Raw genomic sequence first — 22,985 nt, forward strand, 5'->3', positions numbered from 1 at the left:
AATGCAGCCCAAAGACACCTCAACAAGGAAGATTTCCTGTGCTTAGAGACTCTCCATGCAGCACCTTCTCACATTTCCTCCTGCCTTACGTGGCCTGATGAGACTGAGTTTTCTGAGGGCTGCATCTTCGCATCTCCTAGTAAGAGCTAACAGCACCACACCCACACCTGGCTTTCAATCCTTATGTTAACAGGAAGGATCGAGTCCAACACGTCCAAGTCCATCTAGAACCCTAGAGTGCATTTATGGAGTGCAACTGTTCCTGGGTTTAAAATGGTCTGAAACTGAGGCCTATGATGTTTCTAGCTGCCTGAACTGCAGATTTATGTGAGGTACAGTGGTAAAGAACCTAGACATCTATTAAATGTGTCCTGAGGCTCTCCTGAACGTGTCTAAGCACAAATGTGGTTCTGTAATATTGCATTCATCTTGCAGCTAGGCCAACTGACAATGCTAAAGCTCCACTTAAAACAAGTCCCCACATGTGTTTAAAGCAAGGCTTTGCTTCACTAGAAGTCTAAAACTTACTGTAGTAGACATTCACATATTCGAAGTGTGGGTTAACCACAAGCAAGACCCAGTTACTAGGACAAAGCTGCCTTTATCAACTAGTCTCAATTCATGGTCTGGCGTATTTATTATAGCACCAGTAGAGAATTTTAGTGATTTAATGAACTGGAAAGGATAATAAATTCTCAGCAATTCACATGAAAGGAAGAAAGCAGTCATATGAATAATCTAAAAAAATAGGTAATTAAAGAGACTTTTGCTTTGAAATGCATTTTGTCTGTACTTAACACTGAAAGGATAAATTTCCACTACATTAGACACACCCCATCTTCAAAGTAATAAAACAGGCCTGTGTGTACAGGGCACAGTGTATGAACAGTCTGGAAACTCACGCCTACATGGCAAACAAACCACAGTGCCAGGGATGAGCAATGTCACTACAGAGCGTGAGCACAAGTGGAAAAGTGCACTTTTTACATGTGTCCATTTCCATGTCATCCTTTACTAAGAACCAAAAAGGTGTTTGATTTTTTCCCCAAAATAAAGAATTCTCAACTTCTGTCTATATATTCTCTTACATTGGAGTAAGAATAAAGGAAAATGGTAACATCAATAGTGCAATAGCTGAATATCTTCTCCCTGGCTTGCAAAGTCTCTTGCATGTTAATAAAGGAAACTTTTACCACCAGCAATGATTTTAAAAATCATTAGTAGTGTTGATGATGTTAACAAACTTATAAAGCAATGGTTTGAATTGTGTGCTGGCAAAAAAATAAAAAATAACTTGAATTTCCAAATAAAATGGCTATAAAAATGTATTTTTTTAGAAGGTGGGATAAGGCAAATATATTGTTTTGTGCCTGTTGTTGAAAGTATGCATGAATTTAAGGTATGAGGCATCTTAAGCAGTTTTGAAATGCACCAGTCAAAAAGTATCTGAAGTAAGTAGAAGTGACTGCAGCCTTCAGAAACCTCCTACTAACACCTGGTAGTAGCGATGCATAACCAAAACCCTCATGAGAGGAGCCATCTCCCCAAATAGAAAAGGGAGGGTTCACTCCAGAAGCTCCAAAAGAACTGGTCCATAGCCTGGATCTGTGACTCTTTTCACTATTGATGCTGCTGGTTCCCAAGCCACCTGAAGTGAATGAAGATCACTCCAGGGGATCCTCAACAGCCAAAGGGAACATGCAATGAAGGACCAGTCAAATCGCCTTTCTTTCCCCATTCCTCCCGGCCCACACCTGGGGAATGGGAGGATTTATGTGGGGAATGGGAGGATTTAGGAACAGTGGTAAAACAGCTTCCGTGAATGCAGATTAGCTATTGTGCATTCCTTTGCCATAATCAATGTACTGTTTCATGGGGGAATCTCTGGGAGATGTAGCAGTAAAAACTGTTGATTTAATTAAACCCTGACCCTTGAGCACGTATCTTTTTAATATTCTGTGTGATGAAATGGGAAGTACCCCTAAAGAATTTCTAGTGAAACAGAGAATGGTTGCCTTGAGAAAAAAATACTCATGCAATTGTGTTAGAGCTGAACGAGCCACTTTTTTCATGGAATACCACTGTACTTGACAAAATTTGCCAAATATGCTTTATGACACTTAAATAGCTGACATCTTCTCAAAATGAAGTGAGAGTGTCACTTCAAACAAAAAAACAAAACCATCGCCAATGATAAAATTCAAACATTCAAGCAAAAACGAAAATTTCAGGAATCTTGATTATACCACCATGAGTTTGAGTTTGATAGCTCCCAACACTCAAAGACTGTTTCTGAGAAGATTGGTGAGGATATTAAATGAATGTAATTTTAAAATACTGTATAATGAAACATAACATTTGAAAGATTTGCATAACTCATTGAACTGTTTTCTAATGACAATGCAATTACATTACAAAATCATGCACAGGGGAAAAAATGCTCCATTTGAAGTACAAGACAGACCAATGGAATTCAGTGTAACAGGAGTACAGCAAGTTCACTGATGGTTTTAGATTTCACATGGCAATTAACCTTTAAAAAAACTACCATTCAAATTTTGACAAGGTATCAAAGAATATTCACAATTATATGAAAAGGCTATTAAAATCTCCTTCCTAAAAAAAAAAAAAAAAAAAAAAACTCCTTCCTTTCCCATCTACCTATCTGGGAGAAGAGATTCTTGTCATATGATTCGACCCAAAACATACATACATACATTCATTCATTCATTTTTTAAAGATTTAATTTATTTGTCAGAGAGAGAGAGCGCACACAAGCCAGGGTAAAAACAGGCTCCCTGCTGAGCAAAGAGCCCAATGTGGGACTCGATCCCAGGACCCTGGGATCAAGACATGATCATGATCATGCTGAAGGCAGATGCTTAATCGATTGAGCCACCCAGGCGTCCCACATTTACTTATTTTTAAACACAATACATAAGATTTTTCTTTGCTTTCATTTCTACTCCAATAAATAACAAGAGATATAACCCCTGTAAACAAAATTTCTCTGGGCTTCTCTAAATAAGAGTATAAGAATCCTGAGACCAAAAAGTATGAGAACCACTGGCACCCGCCTAACATCATAAGGAGTTTGGATTTTATTGTAAGAATGATTGGTGGTCAGCCCTCAGAGGTTTTTAACAAAGGTTTTTTTTAACATAGCAGCCTTTTGGTTTTATTCTTCTAGAAAACAGTAATTCCTAGAGCATAATTCTCAACTACTCATTCCAAAAAAATTTTTTTGCACATTAGGTAGGTAGAAAACACAAGAGAAACAAAGCAATCTCTGCCACAAAAATTAACAGCAAAAAACTAATATTCTATTTGTTCTATGACCCTGTTTGGCACCCTATTAGCTTTGCCCCAACCTCACAAAATTCACAGAGCATGAGGTACAAGATTTATCAACTGATACCTTCTTGGAAGACTTTAAGAGAAAAAATTAAATGGAATTTGACAACTGTCCTTAGAAGCTTCACTTAATTTTAGCAGTAAGAAAGATGCAGATGTGTCTCCCTGATAATCTGCTTTCTCCTATAGCACATTTTCTTAGGAGAATTAGAAGTAGCAGCCTCTGCTGTCCCCCCCAAGGTAAGCATGGCTGCCAACGTGAAGAAAATTTGCTGTTCACTTTCTCCCTTCATTTAAAGACAGACACATTTGGGGCGCCCGGGTGGCTCAGTTGGTTAAGCGACTGCCTTCGGCTCAGGTCATGATCCTGGAGTTCCGGGATCGAGTCCCACGTCAGGCTCCCTGCTGAGCAAGGAGTCTGCTTCTCCCTCTGAACGTCTTCCCTCTCATGCTCTCTATCTCTCATTCTCTCTCTTTCAAATAAAAATAAAATCTTTAAAAATAAATAAATAAATAAATAAAGACACATTTGGTTAAAACCTGCCTCTCTCACACTAATTTAATACCCATGTATTATGTATACATAGTACAGTATTCGGTTTTACAGAATACCAAAATCTTTGTAACATATTAAGTAGTAGAAAATAGTTTGTTGGAAATAAAGTTCAGGTTAGGACTTTGCTTAAGTCCAAAGGAAATACTCATCTACCAGCAATAATTTTTCATTTAAAAATAGCCTTGACTGGGGCACCTGGCTAGCTCAGTTGGTGGAGCATGCATGATGTCAGGGTTGTGAGTTTGAGCCCTTACGTTGGGTGTGGAGATTACTTAAAAATAAAATCTTAAAAAAAAGAAAAGCCTTTTACTAAAGACCTGGTGTTCAAACACTTTCTTAGCTTCACTCATAAAAGGATTTTAGAGATCATGTATGTTGGTAGAACTGTAATCCTCATAACTACTTTATACCCAATAATTATGTTATTACAGAGACAATAAAATCAAAACACAGGTTGTCCCAAACTTGAGCATCTGATTTTCCTATGACTCCAGCCAGACACCATTATATACTGACATCCCCAACCAACACCCACTTCGTAGAGTATATCACTGCCTCATGATGATTCTGAGTACTTGTCAGCAGCTGTATGCTAGCAAGAGTTCAGGATCAACTTTGGCATTTTAAGGAGACTTTCGTGACATTGACAAGATAAAGTAGATAATAAAGTAACCCAGAATTTCAGGTAAACATGGGCTGACCCTGTAGGTCCCACAGAAATACTGTTGAGTAGTATTAAATTAACTAGAAAGTCAACTAATTCACAAAAGAAAATTCTACAACATTTACCGAAAGGTGTGCTGAAACTATCTGGGGGCGGGGTGGGAGTCCGCTGAGAGAATGACCAGCAGGGACCAGAAGTGACTGCACCACACACTTACCTCCACTCTGACTGCCCACTCTCCAACAAACGGTGCCAGCTTCCAGCACTTACTTATCCTATCTCCTAAGGCCCCAGGAAAGGGAGAGACAAGAAACCATGGGAAGGGAGGGGATGGGGCTATACAAGAGAAAGCAACAGCTAGCAAAAGCTGTTTGAAGCCTGAACTTAACATCTTGAGCAGGAAATGCTTCTGGGTAGCTTCCCACCATTTTTAATGATGACAATGATACTACTTTGGGAAGAGAAGCCTGCCGTAACCCTAATTAAAAATTTTACCATTTTCTCAACTTTCTAGAACATAGATCATTCTCCAATAAGCCCCTCAGTAACACATCTAAATGTAGTTTGACTACTACACTCGATTTTTTACATTTTTTCATGAACAAAGATATGAAAACAGGTGGGACCTTGGTAATCCCTTGTCTGTTTAGAGACCTAAAGTATAATAATGCCTGAAGGCCAAAATTAGTGCCTCACTATAGTATAGGTATCTTTGCTGGTGCTGGGTAGGCAAGATCACCACTTCCAAAAACACTGGATGAATATAAAAAGAGGTGGCAATTAAAAAAAAAATCTTTACAAAGAAAACAAATACTACATACGTCCCTAAACCAAGTGTAGAACTACAAAAACAAGGTATATTTTCCAACTGGGCTATCAATTAATAAATAGCCTAAACTAAGTGTTATTTTGTGATTCAGCAGCAGAAAGGTCAATGCTTTCCATTAAAACTTGGCCAATTAGACTGTGGGATTCAAAATAAAATAAATTTTAACAGTGATATTTGCAAAAGAATGAATCTTCACAATAACAAAACCCAGATATAATGCTAACCTGAGTTTCAAAGGCAAAGATAATTTATCAGGCAGGTGCATTCAGAAATTCTACTTCTGATGTGTACAGTAATCACATCTAAAATATTTACACTCTCTAACTGTATATGGGGATCACTCTGGCTCATATACTACTACAGAAAAATTCAGGAGGTAAAAAATAAGGAACTAGACATACTTAGAGGAAAGGAAAGTAGAAACTGAAGAAAAATTTCACAGATTTTATGTTTAGGTAACAGCTATTGACTTCATGCATTTCTAGAATTACATACATTTTGGTTTATTGTCTATTCGGTTGCTTCTATGATCTCTAACAAATCATCTTTTTCTTGCACATGACATCACTTATTTGCACAGCAACTACAACAGGACAAACCATACAAATAGCTCTTACTCTATCAAAAGAGAAGGGAAGGGAGTCTGATGTTTTTGATACTCTGGATTTGAAGGACACAAGAGGAGACTCTAGAAACACTGTAAGCAAAACTCTAAAATGACTGCTATGATTGCTGTAGGAATGACTGCAACAGACTGCAGTCTGGGAAGCTGAAGGTAAAGGACTGAGATGCTTGGATTTTGTGGATTTAGAACCATGTTCAATTATGTGCTTTTCTGTGGCTCTGAGTGGTTTCTAAATCACTTTATAAAAGAACTTATTTCAACCTCAGAGGAAAAAAATTTAAAGGGGACATAAGAGATGGAGAGATACCCTTAACAGCAAGAAAGCACAAAAGGAGAAAATAAATGGTTACATTCCACTTTAAGGGAGTGGTTAAAAAACAAATATAGTAACAATGTACCACTGATATTTACCAGGGAGCTCAGACATGTATTTTGAAAAGTTCCCAAAGTAAGGCCACTGTCCCCCTTTGGTTAAAAGCCGAAATCCAGAGAGCAGGTTCTAGAACATAATTCATATCGTTCAAATGTGAATCAAGGCAGTTGGCTAGGCTTTTCTTTCCTTCTTTCCTTCCTCCCTCCCTCCCTTCCTTCTTTCTTTTTTAAAGACTTTTCTGACAGTTAAGCAACTTGTCCTTACACAATGGCACAATTCAGCACTTTATAGTCTCTGACTTAATCCTCATAACCAGTCTATGTATTATTATATCCACTGTAAATCATACATGTTCTGGAACCTCTCCCTTGATGGTGGGATGTTAAATCATTAATGTTGGACCCACTGATGCCAAGGTCTATGCTGCTTTATAAGAAATTCATTGAAAAACAACAACAACAAAAAACAACACAGAGACGGCAGACTGCATTCATTCATTCAAAAGATATTTACTGAACACCTTCTATGTACCAGACACGTGGGACACATTAATGAACAGGCATAAAATATTTGCCCACACAGAACTTACAGCCTAGCAGGAGACAATTCACCATCAATCAATTAACCAATCAGCCAGGTAGTATTTTACAAGGTAATAGATGCTACAGAAAAAGAAAATGCAGAGCTCTGCAAGAGGGATACAGAGCTTAACCTGCAGTTACAAATAGAGCAGACCTCCCTGACAAGGTAGATATTTTAGTGAAGTCTGGAAGGAGGTGAGGAAACTGGCCATGAATACACCTGGGGAGAAAATATTATTACAGGCAGAGGGAAAACCCAACACAAAGACCTGAAAGTGGGAATGTGCCTAATGTATTTCTGGATCAAAACGGAGATAAAGATGATTGGAATGGAGGGCAGGAGAGGGAGAGAAGTGGGGAAAGGGCAGTTAGTGTAGACAGATTTGTATTGGGCTTTGTGAATCACCATGAGGAATCAGACTTTCATTCTAAGTAAGATGGAAAGCCATTGGACAGTTTTAACGTAACCTGACTCCTGTTTTAAAAAGATCACTCTGGTTATGCTGATAACATATTATAAGGAAGCCAAGGAAGGAGAAAAGGGGCCACTGTAATAATCTAGTCAAGAGGTGCTGGAAACTTGGACAAGGGTGTGAGGAATAGAGAGTGGTGGGGAAAGAGGCTGCGCTCCTTGATTTATGTGGATAACAGGATTCTGGATACATTTTGAAGGTACAGGAGCAGGATTTGCTGATAGCCTTGATGTGAAGAGAAAAGAGTAAGGATGATTCCAAAGGTTTAGCTTGAAAAACTTGAGAAATGGACCTACCACCCACCAAAACGGGCAGGCTGCAGGGAGAGCAGGTTTGTAGAGAAAAATAAAAAATTCAGTTTTAATCCTGTTAAAATTGAGGTATCTTTTACGTATTCAAGTTCAGAAGTCAAAAAAACAGTTGACACGTGCTTCAGAAGTTTCAGAGCACCACCCCAGCTGGAAATCTACATTTTGGGAGTCTTATGCAGGTACGTGGTATTTTATTAAAGTCTTATAACTGTGACAAGAGTCCTACAGGAACTGAGCCCTGAAGCATTCCAAATTAATAGGTTGGTGAGAAAAAACCAATGCAAAATTTAAAAAATGACTGAAAAAGTGAAACCAGTGGTCTAGTAGCATAGGAGGAAAAGCAGCAGCATGTGGTGTCCTAGAAATCAAGTGACATGTCAAAAAAGGGAATGACCAATTATATCAATGCTGCCAAGAGGTAAAGATGAGAAATGACTGTTGGATTTAGCACTTGGAATATCTTCTTTAGAAAAAGTCCTAGTGACTGTAGCCCACCTCACCCCAGAACACAATTATGGATCGAATTGGAGGTTATCATTCAATTTGCATATGAACTGAATGTTTTTCTAAAGAATTATCCAAAAGGAAGGATTTACTCCAATTTAATATTTGGGACTCAAATCAGTTGATCTGTTAAGAAATATCCTTAAGAAAATGATAAACTATAAATTATAACAGTAATTTGTTAATATTCAATTTCTATCCCTTAACAAAACAAAACCTCTAGGCAAATTGGAAATAAAATACAGATTTTGTCCTAATGAGGAATTATGGCAAACCAAAAGCCAATATCGCACTGTTTTTCCTAGTAAAATAAACAACACAAGTTTGCACATTACCACCATTACTATTTGATAATGTTCCAAAATCATTTTATAATGTTCTAGAATGTTAACATTAGTGCAGCATGCCATAAAACCAAAATGAAAGGTGTAATTATTAGAAAGAGGTAGAAATAAGTGTCGTCATCTGGCAACTGATTATATAACTAGGAAACCCAAGAGAATAAACTGCTCTTAGAGTAAAAGCCAGCTATAAAATAAATATACAAAAATCAAGGACTGTCTTATACTAACAGTAGCCAATTTGAGGAACCCATCACAACAGCAACAAACACATATATGGAGAAGAAGAAGAAGAAGAAGAAGAAGAAGAAGAAAGAAAGAAGCAGAAAAAAGAAAGAAGAAGAAAAAAAAAGAAAAAAGAATCCTAACAGGATATATTAGCATGTAAATGAAACAAAACAAAACAAACCTCTTCTAGGAGAGCCAAGAGGTCTGGATAACTTTTCATGTTCCTTAAGACAGTGACTACATGTAGATGACAGTCTTTGCCAAAGAACAAGAATGCACATAACTCTAGTGGACAACTTCAACAAAATCAGGATAGGGGAAAGCAGATAGCCAAGTAGCAACTTAGTCCACCTAAAAGAGTGAAATGCTACACCTTAAGTGAGGAAGATTGAGAAGTACTCCAGTTTACTCACAAACTGGAGAAAGAATGGCAGGCTAAAATAAGGTAAGTAAAGGCTGTTTACGAAGCCCTGCATCCCAGGATGCCCTTCCAACTTAACTTGCTGCAAAGGTCTGGCCTACAGCCCCAGAGCTCAGCAAGACTGGAGACTGATTCATAAGAGAGTAGATAAAACAGTTAAGTCTCTGGGCTGTGAGAGCACAGGAACCTTCCCCAGAGAGACTTTATACAAAGAGGATGCTGAGACTCCTGCCAGATGCCTCCGGGAACACTGGCATCTAGATCCTTTCCACAGCTCAGGATGCTGGAAGACTACACACTCTGACCAGCCCAAGAGGAAAGACTCTACAAAAGGCCCCAGTGAACAACTCGGAAGAAACTGTGAACAGCCAAAAGGCTGCCACTGGGGAGGGGAGACTCAGGGGAATGGGGGAGTGGTAGGGGAAAGAGGAGCAAGGGGACCATTTATTTTACAATAAACCTTTTAGTCCTGTTCAACTTAAACTATGTGCATGTATTAGTTTAAAGATAGTAAGATAATCTTTACCTGAAAAGACAGATGAATATAATTCTGATTTTCTAATGAATATCGTGACCTGCTCTACCAGATATTTCTACATATTCTAAATCTACAATTTAAAAGACTTGGCATTAAGTTTAGAGATCAACACACAGATGAGTAAGACCTAAAACAGAAGCAAACCCACAGCTAGTCAAGATCTTAACATATAATAAAGGAAAGACCACAACCAATGAGGAAAGGATGGACTATTTAACAAATGGTATTGGTAGATCTGACTAGCTGGTGAGGATGGTATAAGACAATTCATATCCATAAATTAATACAAAATTTAACGTAAAAATCTAATATATTTCCAAAACTTGTTACATTTACCTCTATACTTTTCAAACAAATGTTTACAAGGAAAACTCATAAAGAATAAGATAGAACTCGACTGCATAAAGCTATTTTGCTGTTTGGAAAACACCGTAAGCTAAAAGACAAATAATGAGCTGTGGGGGAAAAAAATCACTGCAAATATGATAAAGGCAGAATACTCTTTATATGAAAGAGATATTTAAAATCATTTCTTAAAAATCATCAATTAAGAGAAAAGGGGGCAAAGTACCGGAACAAACACCTTTCAAAAGGTAAAACAAGAAGCAAATCACTAATTTCACTAGTTACCAAAGAATATAAGTTATAATAAGATTACATTTTTATAGAAAATTAGGAAAGATTAAACACGAATGCTGACAGAGTGGGGAAACCATTAGGTGCCTAAGGGAATCAATGTGTCTCAGCATACACAGTCTGGCAATGGGCCTCAAGAGTCCTAAAGAGTTCACCTCTGCCCCAGAATTCTGCTATAAATCTAGCCCAAGCAAGTCTAAGATACCAAGACTTTCAGACATAGGCATTTATCCCAGCTCCGCTTGTGAGTCTGCTCCTACTCTGTGAGCCTACTACCTCCTTTGCCAGATTCTGTTGAAGGCCTTCATCTATTTGGTTCATTCTCTCTCTCCAAAACTCTATGTTGCAGGAACCCTTATTACTGATTCCACAGATAAAGCAAATGCAATCAAAGAATTGGGTAATGAATAAAGGCCACTTACATCTGAAGTGGCCAAGGTAGGATTTGCAACCAGCATTTAATACTAACTTTTCAACCACTAAAAAATGGAAATATGTCAGACAACAGAAAACTACTTAAACTTTGACATACCCATCATTAAAAATCCTACGTTCAAAGATTTGAAGGCATGGAAAATGTGTATGGTATATTAAGTAAAAGGGCAGTATGTGAAACTGCAGATGAAATTAAAATTGCCAATTTTAAAATATTCAGACAAAATACCAAGGGACAAGTGGAAGCGTACCATCTCATGAACAGTTGTTTATTTCTGATAATGTGATTGTGATTTTAATTTTAATTTTGGGGGGTAATTCCCTAAATGTCCACAACAGGGACAATTTCTTATTTTAAAATGTTTAGAAGCCATAGAAATAACAGATCCACTCAAATGTAGGGGCTTTGAAGGCCTCTATTTTGAAACGTGATGAAAAAGGGAAAGATTAGGTGAGAAGTTACTATCTTAGTGGCAGAGCATTACTGCTGAACTACAAGGTACGTCAAATGAGAGGGATTTCCATCATTATTTTCTCAGAGTAAAATGGGAAAAAAAAAATCCTTTCAGAATTTGCTTGACAGTCCAGTTAATGGATATTTAATTAGCACATAAGACAGGAGATAGTTGCAAGAGAAAACCCGTTCAACTCCCAATGCATGCTCAAAATCACTGGCCTACTAAAAAACATTTTGGAATTGATGGATTGAATGATTTACATAGTAAAGTTTTAAAGGTTTCAAAAAGCAAAAAGCCTAAGACATGTAAATGACATATTTCTCTACTACTTTGTTCAGAACTACTTTGTTCAATTTGCAAAGCAAACTGGAATTAGATGCCTACAGAACACCCGTTTTGAGCATAACAGTAAAAATTTTCAAAAATTATCTTTGGATGTGTGTATGTTGGGGAAGGGAAGGAGTGGGTGAATTTGTAGACAAACTATGTCCTTTGTTAAAGTATAATACTACAAGTAGTTTAACTTTTTGTAAAGAAATCAAGGCAAAGCCCTTTCTAGGAACAAAAGTTAAAGGCTGATAATGATTTTTTCTTTTTTGGGGGGAGGAGCCACAAATTACCAGAAGATTTTTGCATGGCTGTAAGATTATATTTCACTTTTAAAATTTCTGAAATATAAGAGGTCTTAGGACTTTGGAGAAATGATATATACAATTCTTAGGCTTCTGTGTCCCCAAAGGAAAACTGCTTAAAAAAAACATCGTTTCCACCATATTTTGGAACTTTGTTAAACAAGTTCTCAGTGCAAAGACTGGGAAGAATGAATATTCCTCATAGCTGCGAGCAGTATCACCCCATACAACATTAATAATTCTGTAATTACTTAGAAAAACTGGAACTGTATGAGCTCACCCTTACCTGAGCTGAGGCCAAGAACTGAAAAAGGTGATTCAAATTCTTCGGAAAAGGAAGAGTCCTATTCTGAAATCCAAAGGTAGGAGGACCCGCCCACCTCCCCTGGAGGACTCGTTGCTATAGGAACCCGCAGTAACCCCTCAGAGCCAGCACAGTCTGGGGGAGGGAGATTCTCCCAGAGGTTGGGGGATGGTTAAAAGAAGGGAAGGCGGAGAGGGTAAAGAAAGGGGGGTTGAGAGGTTAAAAGACAATGAAACTCCTTGGCTGTGGCAGGGGTCAGAGGAGGAGGGCTGACTAACCCCAAAGGAAACTCAGAACATCAATGAAAACAATGACCTGGACGCTAGAGTCACATTATAGTTAAGTTTGAACCATTAGACACTTACCTCCCTCCCGGGTGGGAAACAAACTACCCTTTGTTGTTCCTGTCTATGGAAAATGAAGCTAGACTTTTATCTCAATTACAAACTGAATGTTACTTCGTAAAATTGAAATGTTGACTTTCTTTTATTAAATCAGCGGTTCCCAAACTCTGCTGCAAATTGGAAACGCCTAGGAAATCTTTAAAATATACATTGTTTTAATTGGTCTGGGGTGTTATTTAAGCTTAGAGTTTTAAAACTCTCCAGTGGTTCTCTTCTGCGGCCAATTTTGGGTACTACTGTAGTCCGTGATTTGGCGAAGTGGTAGAGTGTTTAAAAACAGAAAAAGAAAAGGCACAATTATCTCCCTTTGTCTTTTTAAGGCTAATAGAATTAGCTGGCTTTCTCCAAGTACACACAGGACAATAGGTTTCCTGACAAATAGGAATCCCCAGCATGCTCTAACAGTACTTTCTTTGAGATAAAAAGACTAGGCAGTATAAACCTTTTTCTTCCCAAGATAGCAAACATCCTTCCTACCCAAACACCAAACTTAATACACCTATTTTAAGAGCGAATGCGCCACGAATGCCTCTCAGAACTTAGAAGGACGAGCTCCAAGACCAGAGAGAAATAGAACCCCGGTAGACCCACCATCATTCGACGGGGTTGTGAAGCGACTGGGAAAGGCCGGGGTGTGGGTTCCTGGAGCCCCCAATGCGGGCCCCGTGGGCAGCGCCTCAATAAAGTTACTCAGGGAAGTTTGCTCGCGTTTTCAACCATGCGCCTCCCTGGCCCAGGGGCGCGGCCCCCGCCACCTGCTCGGCGCCAACGCTCACCGGCCGCGCCCCCTCCCTGGACCTCAGCCACCTTCGCTAGTCGCGCACTCTGCGGGCGGCCGTGTGACCGGCTGGAGCCCGGGTGGGCTCGCTTCGCCCCTCCCCGGCACCCCCTGGCTGCAGCTGGCCCTGCCCCTCGGGCCACGGCGCCAGGACCCCCGCGCGCTGGCCCGGCACCGTCCCGCCTAGAACCCCTCGGGAAGCCCGCCCGTGCAGCCAGCGTCTCTCCCGCCAAGGCGGGGAATCCGGGCGCCCCCATATTTCCCGGCCCGGCGCCTGCCCGCCGCCCCGTCCTGGCCCAGCAGCGCTCGGCACCTTCGGCCCGGGGTCGGGAGCGCGCCCCTGGCCGGGCGGTCCGGTGCTGCGCACGCGCGGAGGCGCCCGCCAGCTCGCCCACGGCGCCCTCACTCACCGTCCGCGCTCTTCGTCACCTCCGGCGTAGCCGCCGCCTGCGTTGCTCGCCGCTGGACGCCCCGGCCCGGTGCCCACTCCTCAGGCCCCGGCCGGGGGACTCGGGGATCCGGCGCCCGGCGGGCTTCGCGGGCACCCGCACGCAGGGCACGCTTCGCGGGACAGGGAGCGCGCGCCCGGGCGCCGGGAGGGGGCGGGGCCAAGCAGGCCGCGCGCCCGGAGGCAGCCTTGGATAAGGGGCATGCGCACTGCCTGTCTCTTCCTAGGGTCCGGTTGCGGAGAGGGCGGTGACCCTGGACCAGTGAATGGGAACAAAGTGGAAGAGGGCTAGGATTCCTCCTCCCTGAGAGGCAAGTTCACCCTTGTCCCACAAACTGCAGGGTTTTTTTCTCTGGTTTCTTCAACTAATGTGTTCAACATTTATTGAGCACCTACTTTGGCAGAGCTTTTGTTCAGGATACAGGGAGTTTTCCAATAATGGGGAACCATTGGGTTGAGATTCCTTTCCCTGCACTGATGCGTCCTTTCCTTTGAACAGATAAGGGGAGTGCAGTACACTCTTAAGCGGTTTGGGGAAGGAGAGTTGCTGCTGGATTGGGGTGATGCCGGAAACTTCATTGAGAAACCTGGAAGAGTAAGAACTGGCGTCAGAAGTTCACCGGGAGAGAAAGGTGAACACAAAGGAATGAGTTGCCAAAAAAAAAAAAAAAAAAAATACACACACGAACCCTACTGGGACAAGTTTAACATGAGTGTATTGTTCATAGTGAAGGACAAAAACGGTGGCTGAAAAGGTAGTTGAAGCTCATCTGGAAATTATTTTTAATGCTTAACCTCAAAATTTTACCTTTTTTCAGTGGGTAATTGAAAAATGTTAAAGATGGGGGGAGATGGGAGGTAAGGTCTGATTAAATGCAGAATTTAGAAATATAAAGACTAGAGACATACAATGTATATATCCTGGTAAGAAGTGGTAGGGTCCTAAATTCCATTGTTGGCACCAGGAATCGAAAGCATGGAATAGTTTTCAAAGATTGTGAAGGACAGGAGAATTCCTTAGCTTTTGTCACTGCCTTTTGGGGTGTACAGAGCTGTTTATGATAACAGATACCAACTTCATTAGATTAGGTCATCTTTGGCAAGTATTTATTAGTGGATAAATTAGACCTCCGAAATATATAGCTACAGTCACTAAATGTTTCATCTAACTAGAATCAGGCCCTGGTAGAACTCACTTCTCAATTGAAAAACTTAAATTTGAGATACTGTATGTGTGTGTGTGGGGGGGGGGGGTATGTATAGACACATGGGCTTTGGGAAACAAACCCTTTTATAAAGCCCAAATGTTCCATCACAAACTGTCCAATGTTGTGCAAATGACTAATATCTCTGAGTCTTACTGTGCTCATCTGTAAAATGGAATCATGATGGTTAATTTTAATGTGTCAATTTGGCTATGCCATAGCACTAAGATATTTCATCAAACATATTCTAGATATTTCCATGAAGGTATTTTCTCAAGGTAAGATTAACTTTTAAATCAGTGGACTTTGATTGAAGCAGATTGCCCTCCATAATGTGGGTAGGCCTCATACAATCAGTTGAAGGCCCTAATAGAAAAATACTGATATCCCCCGAGTAAGAAGAAATTCTGCCAGCAGACTGCAATTCTTTCTTTGTGTCTCCAGCGAGCTGGCCTACCCTCCAGATTTTGGACTTGCCAGCCTCCACAATAATGTGAGTCAATTCCTTAAATAAGTCTCTCTCTTTCTCTCTTTTGCTAGGTAGGTAGGTAGATAGATATTGGTTCTGTTTTCTGGAGGACCCTGACTAATATACCTTGCAAGTTTATGAAAATAACAAGTTAATTACCATCTGAATCTGAAAAATGGAGATTCTAATCTTTAACTTGTGAGGTTATGAAAAATTAAAGTAGGTAAACAGGCAGCATGTATTAGGTTCTGAATAAGTGGTAACTACTATTACTTGTGAATGAATAGCAGAGGCAAAGCAAAAGAGGAGAAAAGGTGGATATTGGCACTGGAAAGCATTTTCTCAGTTCACTGGGTAATAATATTAAATTTAATAAATTTAAGAGGTAAGAAAATTCTGGTCTTCCTAACTCAGACATGCTAAAAGGTGATACATATGAACATTTTAATTGTTTGCAAATAAATGCCAAATGACCTATTGAGTAAAAATAGACTTTAGGTGTATATTTTTACTTTATTTGAGAGAGGGAGAGTGCCTGCACATCTGCATGCACATGCGCACACACATGTGCAAGTATGGAGGGGAGGGGAACAGAAAAGAGAAAATCTTGGGCACCTGGGTGGCTCAGTTGGTTGAGCGACTGCCTTCGGCTCAGGTCATGATCCTGGAGTCCCGGGATCGAGTCCCACATCGGGCTCCCTGCTAGGCAGGGAGTCTGCTTCTCCCTCTGACCCTCTTCCCTCTCGTGCTCTCTCTCTCATTCTCTCTCTCTCAAAAAATAAATAAAATCTTTAAAAAAAAATAAAAATAAATAAAATAAAAAAAAAAAAAGAAAAGAGAAAATCTTAAGCAGGCTCCATGCCCAGCTCAGAGCCCAACCCAGGCTCAATCTCAGGACCCTGGGATAATGACCTGAGCCGAAATCAAGAGTCAGATGCTTCACTGACTGAGCCACACAGGTACCCCTTAGCTGTACTTCTAAAACACCAAACATTCAAAGCAGAGATATGAATTCACATCTGAACATTTTATTCCAACTAAAGAATCAGTTCAATTCTCTCTACTTGCTACTTGGAAGGAGAAACTTAAGAAGAGGTTACTTTTGAAATAATTCCCAGCCTCAGAGTAGGTACATGATACAGAATTCAGTGTGTTTATTGAATTCCTTCTGGGGCGGGCACATAGCTATTGGGAGCATGCAAAAATGGATAAAATATTCCATTAAATTTACAAATATTGCCACTTATTATGTACTAGGCAATATCCCTACCCTTAGGGAATTTATCAAAGAGCCTAGAAAAAAAAGAATAATCATAACTATAATTTAAGGTAGGGTGTGGCAAGTTCCTTTGGGGAGATGTGAATGATTGGGCCAGTTACATTTCGTTCAGGAACTTGATGCTGGGGGCTCACTCTCCTAAACCTGTCTGCATTGTGGCCCCCAGCTTTGCAGTTTGGTATGGTGTGAACCAAAGGGGTAGAGCAGCAAGCATCTTTTAAAACTGTTTTGAGCAAAGTTGATAAATATTAAATAAAATAACATTCCATTGACTCACTTCTGAGCTTATAGGATGAAGTCAGAGATGGCAGGGTAGGAGAGACATTTACTATTCATTCAGATGTAAAAGCTCCTGTTTTCTCTTTATTGTCATGGCTGTTGTTTTGTGTAAAGGAGAATGTAACTTTAGAGTTAAAAAAAAAAAAACTGAGATAAATTTTCCCTGATCTAATGGAGATTTATGAGGAAAATACATAAAAACTAAAATGAAAATAACAAAAGGTGGGGGTTTGGGTTTATAAAAAGACAAGGAATGATTGAGTTGGAAACCATTAACAGGTGGACAAAGATGACCATTATGTTTGTCCTGTAATCAGTGCTGTCATAATGTGACCTCCTTTTTCCTTTTGGCTGAGAACAAAATATTCCACCATGGATGACGGTGAACCAACTCCAGGATTTACAGAAGCAAGTGATTTGGGGGAAATACCTAGCATTTTAGTAACTGTTAAATACTCAGGATATTTTATTTTGAGAATTTGTGAATATATTCATTTCAGAAGCTTTGCCATGGTGAATGGGAAATAAATTAATCTGGGATTAAAGAAAACCCTATACTAGAAAAGGAAGAGTTTTAATAAAAATAAAAAGGAATGGCCTCCAGCCATGGATGTTAATTATCATCTGATGAATAATAATGATGATAATAGGAGATGTGAAATAAGTTAAAATACATCCTGGGCCAGATTTTTTTTTTTAAATTACAAACCCTGGAATGTTGCCTTGAAAATTTAACCAGTGTGCTAGCATTAAATCGTTTAAAATTAGACTTAAAACACAATTAGCTCTACGCTATTCATATGTAGCGCTCTCCATGATTTTTTTTAGTAATGCTATTCAAATGAGTTCAATTTGCTCAGTATCAAAAGTAGAATGTTGATCACCCAGTAGAGAGAATGGCAGTATAAATGTTTCTTCCTGTAAGTATATTTGATCATGAAAAATCAAAATTTAATAACATGATACAATATTGGTTATTCTTTGCAGGCTTTACCTCCTTCTAATATTTTCTTCCACTGACAAAATGTGATTGACAGAACTTTCCAATTAGCTGACTTTTACACATTTTAATTATACCTTTATTTTTGAATATTAAACTATATCGGAATGACATTTAAAATATTAAAATTGAGTATAATCATAAAAATTAAATGCATATAAATTGTTTTGTATAATCAGTGGTAAAAACAGTGCAACAAATCCAGTATTGGGTTACAGAGGGTTTTTTCCTTTAAAAACGAACCTCCTGCAGAGCATTATATCCAGTTTTGTAGAATGTAAACGCATACATTAAGCAAGGTATTGTAAAGTCATGTGAATATTAAAATAATTATTTCTATACCTTATTTTCTATGTTAGTGGGACAGCCTAGGTTTCAGTGGCACTGCTGTATATGTTCTCTGGATTTTTTACTTTGTGTTTATTTAGCAAATGTCCTAAAAGAGAAGTCACCTCTGACAATGGGATCATAAAACCTTTCTATGATGCCTACATTTATTTGATATGTTTAACTCTTGTGTCCCATATCCTATTGCAAGTATAATAGCTAACCTACATTCATGACAAATATTTCCCATCTTGTTTTCTTTTTTGGCAATTATTGACCATCTGTACCTAATGTATTGGGTATAGCTAATATTTCTCAGTGTCAAAACACTCTAAGACTTAGTGGCTTTAAAACAACAACCGTTGTTTCTTCCATCAAGTCTACGGATCTGCTATGCCGTTCTGTGTCTGGGCCAGGCTTGGCTTATATTGTCCGAGCTCTCTCAAGCATCCACGTTTAGCTGATGGGGTGCCTGAAGGCTGCTTGGTCTAGGATGGTCTCAACTAGAACAACTCAGCTCTGCTTTTTGTGGTCCCTTATCTTAGCTAGCAGGCTAGTGCAGGTTTGTTCTCAGAGCAGTGGTGGCCCTGCAGAGATGGTGTAAAAATACACAAACAGATTTTCAAGCCCCTAATTGTATCAAGTTGACACTGTGTTACTGGCCAGAGCAAGCCACATGGGCAAGCCCAGAGTCAGGGCAGGAGGGCATTCCCAAAAGGTGTGGATGCAGACATTCGGGCATTCAATCTGCCATGTTTAGTGTTTTATTTGATTAGTCCTATCATGTTCTATTCTGTTCATTTCCAGTTGTTCTTACTCTGCAATGATTTTTTTAATTTATCTTAGCTGCAGGGTTGAATATTTCTATCTGTTGTAATCTTTAAGTTTTATTAGTATCTGTTGTTTACAACTTCTTTGTGGTTTAGTCATTTTTACACTTTTAAAGCCTCTTTTTAAATTTGATTGTATGGATAAATGAAAATAAATACGATTTTTGATCAACTAAATAATCAGTAAACAGATACAATGTGTTTAAAAGACTTTATACATTATCTTGAGTTCAAAAAAGGTATTAAATGCTGCATATTTTGTCAGAATTCTAAACCAGATTTTGGAAAGATTAAATAAATGTTCATATGCATATAATATTGATGAATACTTCCTGCTTGTCCAATGTCCACTTAACATTTGTAGTTCACATGTGCATTTTTCACTGCATTTCTTTACAATGGATGGCTCAATTTATCATGTAAAACCATTCCCCAGTTCATCATATAAAACCATTTCTGGTTGAATTTTGAGGAAAATATGCTGAAGGGTTATATATGGAGAGATTCATAAACCCAGACATTAAATAAAAGCCATCATATTTCATTAGTTGGGTATGTGACTAAGCTATGTTTTAAGAACTAAGAACAAGTACATTTCCATCTCTGGGTTTGCTTATTTGGTGGAGATTCAGAGTCCTATGGAAACCTTTTTTCTTTTTCCCTGTAAACAGGCATTATAAATTGTTTGTTACTAGATTATAACCTTATAAGAGTAAATTACAGTTCACAGAGCTTTGAATTACCATGCAACATTTTGTGCCTACATGAATAAATGACATAAAATAGACTAAGAAAACACCCCATACTTACGTTACGCTGTTTGCCCTTTTTAAAACGGTTATTACTGTGTAACTCCTCATAAAGCTGGAGAACATATTCTTTCTGGTAAAGTAACTTGGACCAGGGGGAGCCCTATAGATTCTAATTCTCCCAAGGTTAGCTTTGTGGATTTGGAATATTCTGGAACCTAATATGACCCTAGACGCCCCTCCCCCCCGCTCTGATTTTTCTTAGAACCAGACCTCCAAACAGGGTTCAAGTGCAAGTAGTTTATTTGGAGGTGATCCAAGGAAACACTGGTGGTGAAGTGGGAAAGTAAAACAATAAAGGGGAAGCAGCCAAGTTACAGGCTGGAGTTCAATCATGCAAGGAAAACTCTGGGAGCCAGCACAGAACACATGCCTCAGGGATATTCCAGTCAAGGGCCCAGGGAACTGGGATCATTATCCACTAACTACCATTCATCAAGGGACAAGAGAGATGGAATCATTACCCACCCATCTAGTCTATCAGAGATGAAGGGCTGCTCCAAGGGAAACTATTCCCTGCACTTTGATTTAGCCCTTGCTCATAAACAAGGTGTTTCTGTGGCCACAAAAAAAGTCAAAAGAATATCAGTTGCTGGCAATTGTAAGCCAGGCATCTTGCACCAGTAGGTGTAAGGAAATAAGAGCAGTGTAGCACCAGGTACAGAGGGACGCAAAGTGGCATCATTGCAGTCCCTTCCCAGGCAGACCTTAGTATTATCTTCATCTCTTTTAATGCCTCTTTTCCCGTGTTTTCTATTTTCTTGTCCTCTCTGATGCTCTCAGAATTCAATACTCTCAATAAAGGTATGCTCTAAAGATACACCTACTAGGGGAGCCTGGGTGGCTCAGTTGGTTGAGCATCTGACTCTTGGTTTCGGCTCAGGTCATGATCTCAAGGTCGTGAGCCACCGGGACTCAGCAGGGAGTCTGCTGGAGAATCTCTCCCTCTTCCTCTTAAGTAAATAAATTAAAAAAAAAAAAAAAATCTACATACCAGACAGTAACCCACTATGCCCACGGGACAGCTTGGGCTTGCCAAACCACCGGGCTACTTATACACCCTTGGTGCAGGCCACTTTACATCCGGATTGTTTCTAGAAAGTTTGGAAGAACTTGTACAAAGATGTAGGCATCTTGGAGAAGACCTAAAGACTAAAGTGTTAGCAGCTATCCATCAGAAGCACACTGGAGGAAAATTTACCCCCCCCTTCCCTCCTTGGAGATATTTGGCAGTGGCTGGAGACGTTTTTGTTTGTCACCAATGTGGGGGAGGGAGGGAACTGTTGGCATCAAGTGGTTAGAGGTCAGGGATGCTGCTGAACATCTTACAACATACAGAAAAATACCCTTCCACCCCACAAAGAATTAGCCATCCTAAAAATTAAGTTGTGACCCTGTTCAGACACTCTGATCTAGAGAAATATCAGTGGGGGTAAGGAAGCTATAGATCATGCCTTCCAATTGCCTCTTCTAATCTTTACTCCCAAGTTTTACTCTGACAAAGTTTCCAGTGATTTCTAAAGGTGTTGCTAAACATGTTGGGAGGCACAGAAAGGAAGCTCATTTTGTTTGGTGAAACTTTACTAAATTGAATAAGGGAGTAGCAATCTGACCTTTTAAAATGTTTCCAGATGCTGAGTGCAGGATTGAAATGCTAAATCCAGAGAACCAACTATTACTGATTAGTAGTGCTATGGCAAAAAGGGCAGTTTTCTTTTGACAAACCAAGTCATGAAGGACGGAAAGATACTGACACTCAGTGATTTAATTTCTGGAAATGTGGTTGAACGAATCAAATTATGTGTCATTTGATGTCATTAAATTTGAGTTCCTGATTTATATGTGGACCTTTCCCTTTTCAAACGTTCTCAAGTGTGTGAAATTGAATGTGCCATTTACAAGCTATCATGTAATTTTCTGTTTTCTGAAACAAAAGCAACAATCTTGGTACATTAAAGACCATTATATAATTGACAAACCTGCTTTTTAAAACTTGATCCAAAACACTTAAAATTACTATCATTTGTCAAAGGGAGTTATTCTTTAACAGTGTAAAATCATTTAAAAATTAGAATTAAAACCCCCTTTTGCTTTGTTCCAATAAGAATATCTTCCATGTGTGCACATTTTCACAGTTTACAAAGTTTCTTTTCATGCCTGCTAACTCACTTGATTTTCAAATCAACCTTATGAACAGAACAGATACCATTTTCCCCATTTATAAATGAGGAAGCTAAAACTCAGAGATGGTAATTTACTGATTCAGCTATGGAGACAGAGTATCCACTATTTGTAAAAAAATAAAACAAAAAAAAAAACCCAAAAAACAAAACCACTAAATTTTTATCACATCATATTACTTTGACTTGATGTTTAATATCAAGATTTAAAATTTTTTTATCAAACTAATACATGTAAAAAAGCATACAAATCATTAGTATGAAACTCAGTGAATTTTCCCAACTTAAAAATATCCATGTAACCATCACTCAAACCCTCATCCCAAAAGCCTACTTCATACATCTTATGAACACTACTGCCCATTTCCCCCAGGGTAACACTGTCTTTTGTTCTGACAACATTCATTTATTTTGCCTGTTTTGAACTTTATATAAACAGAATCATATGGTGTGTATCTTTAGTGTCTCTTTTTGCTCAATATCAAGTTTTTGAGCTCCATCCAGATTATGAAGTATGGTTGTAGGTTGTTCATCCTCATCATTGTATTATATCCTGTGTGTGAATATTTCAAAGTTTAATCATTCATATGATCATTGTTGGTCATTTGGTCATTTCTGTTTTTTTTCCTATTAAAGTAGTGGTGCTATGAATTTCTTACACATGTCTTTTGATGAACATAGGTACATGTTTCTTTTGAACTTACACCTATATGT

General features: G+C 39.1%; 1 protein-coding gene across 1 annotated transcript in view; it reads right to left on the minus strand.

The window, feature by feature from the left end:
• BTBD3 (BTB domain containing 3) overlaps positions 1 to 14,006 on the minus strand; it is a 33,947-nt gene extending 19,941 nt beyond the window's left edge. Inside the window, exon 1 of the mRNA XM_027622046.2 lies at positions 13,856 to 14,006. The gene's annotated coding sequence lies outside the window, so the exon portion shown is untranslated. The remainder of the gene's footprint in view (positions 1 to 13,855) is intronic.
• Between the last annotated feature and the right edge of the window lie 8,979 nt (positions 14,007 to 22,985).

Source organism: Zalophus californianus, chromosome 8 (assembly GCF_009762305.2).
Source record: "Zalophus californianus isolate mZalCal1 chromosome 8, mZalCal1.pri.v2, whole genome shotgun sequence".
NCBI lineage: Eukaryota > Metazoa > Chordata > Mammalia > Carnivora > Otariidae > Zalophus > Zalophus californianus.